Source organism: Ictalurus punctatus, chromosome 11, assembly GCF_001660625.3.
Source record: "Ictalurus punctatus breed USDA103 chromosome 11, Coco_2.0, whole genome shotgun sequence".
Classification (NCBI taxonomy): Eukaryota; Metazoa; Chordata; class Actinopteri; order Siluriformes; family Ictaluridae; genus Ictalurus; species Ictalurus punctatus.
Genome location: NC_030426.2, coordinates 26,881,199 through 26,888,698, shown reverse-complemented (window position 1 = coordinate 26,888,698; position 7,500 = coordinate 26,881,199). Strand labels below are relative to the sequence as shown.

Below are 7,500 nucleotides of genomic sequence, written 5' to 3'. Positions count from 1 at the left end.
CAATGTAATGACTCTTAAAACGTTTACAGAGTCGCCATGGCAATGTGCCGAGTTAGGGAGATGCTTTTTCTAATTAACCTCACATGGAATGCTATGTCGCTTCATAACATTTTAACAGAAGCATCATAACACCTTATGTCAACAAACAAGTATATCATCTGATATATGTTTATCTGTGTTTTGTCAACTTAAACTATAAAATAAACATAAACAGTCTTTTAGACAGCTGACAAATACTGGAATGAGCCTTTATAAATGATTATGTAGGTTTATGTCAGCTTATGTATGTGTCAAGTAGCACAATGTACATGACCTTCAAGTATTAGTTCTATAACATACATAATACATTTTTTACTACGTTATAAGAATGCAGTGTAATGGAGGCCATAACCTTCACGATGTCACAGTGCTTTCATAACAGCGTTATAAACACCCAGCGGTGTGTTCAGGAGATGCTGCCATCATTTACTAAGTGAGCGCACATGGAATGTTATGTCACTTTATGACGTTTTAACAGAAGAGTCATAACACCTAAGCTTATGTCAACAAAATATAGAACTTGATTCAGGTGTTGTCAACCTGAAATCTTTTTTTAATTAGCCATAAATAGTCTTTAAGACAAACTGATGGGATTTTATTGGAATAAGCCTTTATAAACGCTTTATAAACACTAATGCGCTTCCTAATACACCCTCATGTCTAAAAATAGAAGTTGTGCATGAAGTCCGACGTCAGAGAGGAAACGCAGGCTGGATGGTTCTGAAAACCACTGGACTGAAATGATTGTGAAGCCCTATGGATTTCCCTAACAAACACACCCACACACACACACACACACACACCCACACACACACACACACAATTGTTTTTCTCTCTGTCTTCTCCCTGGAGGATGGAGAGTTGCAGGGTCAGACCTGAAAATCTGCAAGCCATGGTTTATAGAAATAGATTTTCCCATTGTCCCATTTAAAGGGGGGGGGGGGGGGGGGGGGGGGGGGGGGGGGAGATGGAGAGAAATGGGAGGGTGTGGCAGGAAAGAAGCAAAAAAAGAAAGAATGAAAGAAAGGAATGGGGAGTCTCTGAAAGAAAGAAAGAAAGAAAGAAAGAAAGAAAGAAAGAAAAAAAGAAAGAAAGAAATCAGACGTGGTGGCAGGAAAGAAAGAAAGAAAGAAATGGGAAGAGTGGCAGGAAAGAAGGAAAGAAAGAAAGAAAGAAAGAAAGAAAAAGAAAGAAAGAAAGACAGAAATTGGAGGTGGTGGCAGGAAAGAAAGAAAGAGAAGTAGAAAGGAAGGAATGGGTGGCAGAAAAGAAAGACAGAAAGAAATAAAGGAAGAAAAAAAGAAAGAAAGAAAGACATAAATTGGAGGTGGTGGCAGGAAAGAAAGAAAGAAAGAAAGAAAGAAAGAAAGAAAGAAAGAAAGAAAGAAAGAAAAAGAAAGAGAGAAGTAGAAAGGAAGGAATGGGTGTCAGAAAAGAAAGACAGAAAGAAAGAAAGAAAGAAAGACATAAATTGGAGGTGGTGTCAGAAAAGAAAGACAGAAAGAAAGAAAGAAAGAAAGAAAGACATAAATTGGAGGTGGTGGCAGGAAAGAAAGAAAGAAAGAAAGAAAGAAAGAAAGAAAGAAAGAAAAAAGAAAGAAAGAAAGACAGAAATTGGAGGTGGTGGCAGGAAAGAAAGAAAGAGAAGTAGAAAGGAAGGAATGGGTGGCAGAAAAGAAAGACAGAAAGAAATAAAGGAAGAAAAAAAGAAAGAAAGAAAGACATAAATTGGATTTGGTGGCAGGAAAGAAAGAAAGAGAGAAAGAAAGAAAGAAAGAAAGAAAGAAAGACAGAAATTGGAGGTGGTGTCAGGAAAGAAAGAGAAAGAGAGAAGTAGAAAGGAAGGAATGGGTGTCAGAAAAGAAAGACAGAAAGAAAGAAAGGAAGAAAACGTAGTGATTTCTCCGAGCACGTTAAGGCTGTGTCTCGCCTGTGTTGTATTAGTTCTTGATTGGGTTCTCTAATTAAACCTGTATGATTCAGAGTTTCCGCGTGAAGTTTCCTCCATGTTTATGTGAAGTTCCAAGCCTCGGTTCATGACCTTTCTTTTCTGTAGGTCATGCTGATGTCTAGACTTCCTGGTTTGGATTATCTTTGTACAGTGTAGTCGGATGGTATGATGACCCACGCTATAGACTTTCATGTTGATTTCTGGATTTGCCCAAATAAACGACATGCTCATCTTACACACGTGTGTCTTACTGCTTCTGCGCGTCCACCGTTACAGCCGACTTCTCTCGGGAAGGGGGTAGCGAATCAGCTCTCAGTGCTCGTGCATTTCCTGCTCTCGGTTTCCAGGGTTGCACCGAGCAAAGATGGCATCGGGTTTCCACCAGACAGATTAATCTTTCAGTGCGATCTGCACTGGATGCACTTGGAGGACCCTGAAGCCCGAAGAGAAAGTATGAGGTTCATGTTTCACGGCCTTCTGGCAGAACACGTCAATGGGCTGAAAACCCGGTTAGCCACGGACACCCACACCTGGACGACATGGCAGAGTTTACAGCCTCCTGAGAAGGATGTTCCTGCTGAAGACTCAAGCCACACCCACCCCAATGCCACCAAGGTGGCCCTTTTAAACCACACCCAAACACGAGGCCAACAAGGTGACCATGCCAAAGCTTGAGGCCGATGACGAAAAGCTCGATCCATTTCCTGACCTTGTGGATGACATCATTGCTCTACCTCCTGACTTGGTACATGACATTGTTGCCTTGCCTCCTGACTCCTCCTGGTGAGGATGTCACTGCTTCACCTCCTAACCTCACAGATGCCATCATCGCTGACACATCCTGTTCTGTGTCTACTCTGCTGTGGATGTCACCGCTCTACTTTCTGACTTCACACACGATGTCATCGCTTCGCTACCTGCGGACTTCATTGTCCTGCTGCCTAATGACTCGAGGACATTGACAGTGATGTTCTGCCAGAAGACGTTGTTGTTCTGACTTCTGACTCTGCTAGTGATCAGTTGGCATTCTGTTTCCTCAAGCGCCCTGACTCCAGTCCTGACCAGCCGATGGGATGGTTGCCAGAGCCATTCTGACTGCTGTCCTGTGTCTGCTTCCCAATTTTGCAAAGCGGGTTGCTCCGCCTCCTCACTCTGCAGAGGATGATCCTCCACCCCCTTGCTCCACTGAAGACGTCAATCCCTTTGGGAAATGCCAGCCTTGGGGCCTCAGGCAACTTGCGTGGCAACCCATGGGACCTGGACCCCCTTTTTGACACAGTAGTATTTTCTCTCCTTCTGTCGAGCTACACATGATATTATGGAGATGCCGGTGATCCTGACCCTTTCTGCTGTCCGGACCTGTCTGATCCATCCTGGTGCCCTACATCTGGATGGAGATCTCATCACCTGGAGGATACGTTCTGCCACTGAGGACGATCCCACCCAAGCAGTGCAGTCTGGAGATCGCTGAGGACGGTGCCGCTTGAAGTACCGTGGAAATGGATTTGGACCTCAATTCCACATGGACGTTCTCGCTGCGGTCGCTGGGACTACGGTTGCTGCGATGTCCTTGGGACTGCGATCACCACATGCAGTTTTACACTCAGGTCTCCTTTAGTGAACAGTGGACGAGTTCAACACACAGACTTCATATTAAACCATAACGAACTTTCTTTTACTCTCACACTCTCCGTCGTTCCCCAGATGAGGACGGGTTCCTTCTGAGTCCGGTTCCTCTCAAGGTTTCTTCCTCGTATCATCTCAGGGAATTTTTCCTCACCACCGTCACCACCGTCTCGCCCAATAGGGATAAATTCACACGTTTAAAATCTCTATCCTGTGTTTATATGTTTCTGTAAAGCTGCTTTGAGACGACGTCCGTCGTTAACAGCGCTATACAGATACAATTGAATTAAATTGAACTGGTCACTGAAATCACGGCTCTGTGTAGCGGGCAGTACATACGTAGAAAATGAATTAGTTACTCCACACCGCTGCTTTCCTGTTTCCTGTCTGCAGTGAGATGATGAAGTGAGCCGTAAACCAGTCGAGGCGACCCGACTCTGCTCACACACGTGCTCCTCCATGACGTCTTACTCTGCCTTATTAAGCGAACAGACAGCATGTCAGGCCTTCATTACACCCTTGAGTGAAAGTGTAGAGCAGTGTAGCACACACACACACACACACACACACCTATACCCCCACACATTCCTCTACATTAGCTGTAGCGTGTACGGTGCTCCATGCTGCATACTGAACAGCGTGATCTCAATTCTCTCACAAAATTCACACAGACACAATTCCAATACGGCCATTCCGACCGAGGCGTGGGCTGATTGGATTTCCCGAACGTTTAGAGTCAGCAGTCAAACACCATCTATCTCACTGGGATAGAGAACAGAGAAAAGTGAAGAGAGTCTACAGGTGAAGGCAAAAGTTTACACCCCCTATGGTGGTCAGGGGTTCAAGCCCCACCACCACCAAGCTGCCACTGTTGGGCCCTTGAGTGAGGACCGTAGGATAAAACCCTTGTCATAGAAGGCATCTTTCTTTCTTGCCGTACGAGTCGCTGTGATTGAGCTGTCGCTATAGAAACAATAACATATTAGAACGAGTGCATAAATATAATCCTTCTCACATGTTATAAGCTGTACAGTATGGATCCTACTCAGAGTCAGCAATTCAGTCCAAAAGTGAGCTCAGTAATTAAGCTCCTGGTATTCAGAATCGGGTTACGCAGCTGCTTGAGTGCATTTTCTGAGATTATTAAAATCACCTGCGTGTAGTTCACACCCCTGAGGTTGCCAGATTTTTCTTGAGTATGAGCGTCAGACCCGTGGTTTCTCTATACGTTCTGAATCGCCACCTTTATACCCAACAAACAGGGATACAAAATGTGAACCGAAGCAGGAAATAGCATTTAAAGCTGCGTCTCCTCCACCTTCCCTTCAAAGGAAGGATATTATTCATTAAAGAATAGGGTCATAGTTATGGATTTAATCAATTTCAACCTTTTATGGCGTTCCATAGTTTTTAGGAAACTGTCAGACAGTGGCACTGGACTTAACACTGCTCCTCAAACGAGAAGAATGTGCGGGGTCAGAATCAGACGCAGCTGAGACACGCCCCTACTTTAGACGAACTCCACCCCCGTGTGCGTAACTCCCACGCTACAGTCTGCAGTGCTATCTGAATACCGACGCATGAAATCCTCACACACTCACATTAACGAGGTCATTCTGTAAACACACGTTATTCCCTCACAGAGCTCACGCCGAGCCCGAACTCTGTGACCTTTCACCGGACGCAGAGCTGCTCTTCAACGCAAAGAAAGGCCTCATTTGAATAAAGGAAAGCACTTTATGTAGAAATTCCCCACTGGCTTTTGTCATAACCACACACACACACACACACACACACACACACACACACACACACACACACACACAAAGTTATTTAGGGTTAGGGTTAGGTTTAGGGTTAACACACTGCAATTCGGTTTCATTTCTGTGAGCATATTCATTATTATAATAAAGACTGATATACAAAAGTAAACATTATTTATCAAATCATTATCATGGAAAAACACAAATGTAAGAAATAAAAAATAAATAAAAGTCAAGAGGTAATTAAAAGTGTCCGTAATTCAATTTGTAACATCATCTCATATTACCTTCCCCAAATATTTATTTCATATATATATATATATATAATTATTATTATTATTATTTCAGCTTTAAAAATGAACCTGTTTACTTCTCTTTTTCATTACAATTAACATTTTATAACGCATTATGTAAGTTACAATATTATTTTGTTAATTTTACACGCCACATTTCATCCTTTATTGGACAGATTATTAAATCTAAACACATCGACGCCGCTGCCTGAACCGCTGTAGGTGTTATATTTTATTCATCGCTTTTTAGTCAATAATTTACTCAATGATTTTGGTTTTTTTTAAAACCATTTTCGATTGGTATAATTGCTAAAATTATGAGGTTTTAGGTTTAGATTAAATAGAAAATGCGAGTTTGTATACACAGTGCCCTCCAAAATAAAAAAAGAGTCAATGAAAAAAAAAAAAGATAAAAAAATAAAAACCAACAACAAATTTTTTGTCTAGAGTAAACAGTTTCAATTAAAAGACATTTAATTCATTCTATCAAAAACATACCAAAATTACTGACATTCTTAAGGGACATTTTAAATAAATACAAACAAAGTGACATCCTTGAGAACGATCAACACTTGAGAAAACTGATGGGATTTTTTACATTTTTACTGTCATCCTTTACTTTTTATATTCCTTCACTCTTCCTCCGTTGTTTATTCTGCGCTTTACGATTCAAAAAAAAAAAAAAAAAAAAATCTATTACACAACCAGATCCAGACCGCCCGCTTATCCGCACGCCCACTAGGCGAGTTTGGCAGATTTACTGAACAGACGGAAAGAAAAAAAAAACATTCTCACTACTCAAATATCACGCATGTGAATATGAATATGTCTGTTTTAGCACAATCTTTGAGTCATAAAACTAACCTGCAGCTCGGACTTTAAAACTCCTCGTCGCGTAACCGTCAAAAAAATAAAAAAGCAAGAACTTTTATCGTTACATCATTATTTGATCATTTAAAACCCTATCGGAAATCAAATAGCACATTATTTTCCTTCTTCGTAAGCGTGTCCAGCTGTAAGAGAACTATTTTGTGGCTTCCTTTTGAAGAACCGTTTCAAGAACCCTCTGGACCGCTGTACGTGCGGTAAAAATCCTTTAATATAAATGTTACGGTTATGTAAAAGAATGGAAATAATCATTATTCAGGGTATTAACAGGTCACTGATCAGCACTAAAGATCAGTCTTCTCACTAAAACGGCACCGTACTAAAGAACAGTGAAGCAAAATGCCCTACTAATAGGTCTGTTTAATTACAGAGTCCTCCAAAAGTACTGGAACAGCAAAGTCAAATCTATTCTTTTCGCTATACACTGAAGACATTTGGGTTTAAGGCGGGGGCGTAACCAGGCCTGGGCATTCGGGGATGTAGCCTTGAAGATTTTCTCTTTAGCCCTCCACTTAGAGCTTTGTATCTTCAGTAAGCGGAGGTGAGACCAATCAGACAGGGTTTACAGGGTTTACGTGGAAATACTCGCGTCTTATTGGCTGACAGTGTCTCGATTCTGCCAGACACTAGCTCACAGTCAGTTAGCCTGAGGGGGAAATGGATATATGCCGATTTTTATTTGACCAGCAACGGCGTTGAAAGTGAAACACTGACATCCTCTCACTCTGAGCAGGAAAGCAAGGCGTGTGAATGTCCATATGAGTTCCAAGTTACACGAACATGACAGATAACGGACTCTGCAGGGCACCGTAGCAGCTAAACCCATACAACGACAGCGTAGTTGCGTCATGGCAGAGATTCCAGGGAGGCGGATGCACATGCAGAACTTCTTTATTACAGAACAGGAAACACTAGGGAGCCAGGACAACCAGAAACTCAG

General features: G+C 42.1%; 1 protein-coding gene across 3 annotated transcripts in view; it reads right to left on the bottom strand.

The window, feature by feature from the left end:
* Nucleotides 1–7,500, bottom strand: part of gabrb3 (gamma-aminobutyric acid type A receptor subunit beta3) — a 56,993-nt gene that overhangs the window by 26,443 nt on the left and 23,050 nt on the right. The gene's annotated exons all lie outside the window — the stretch shown is intronic.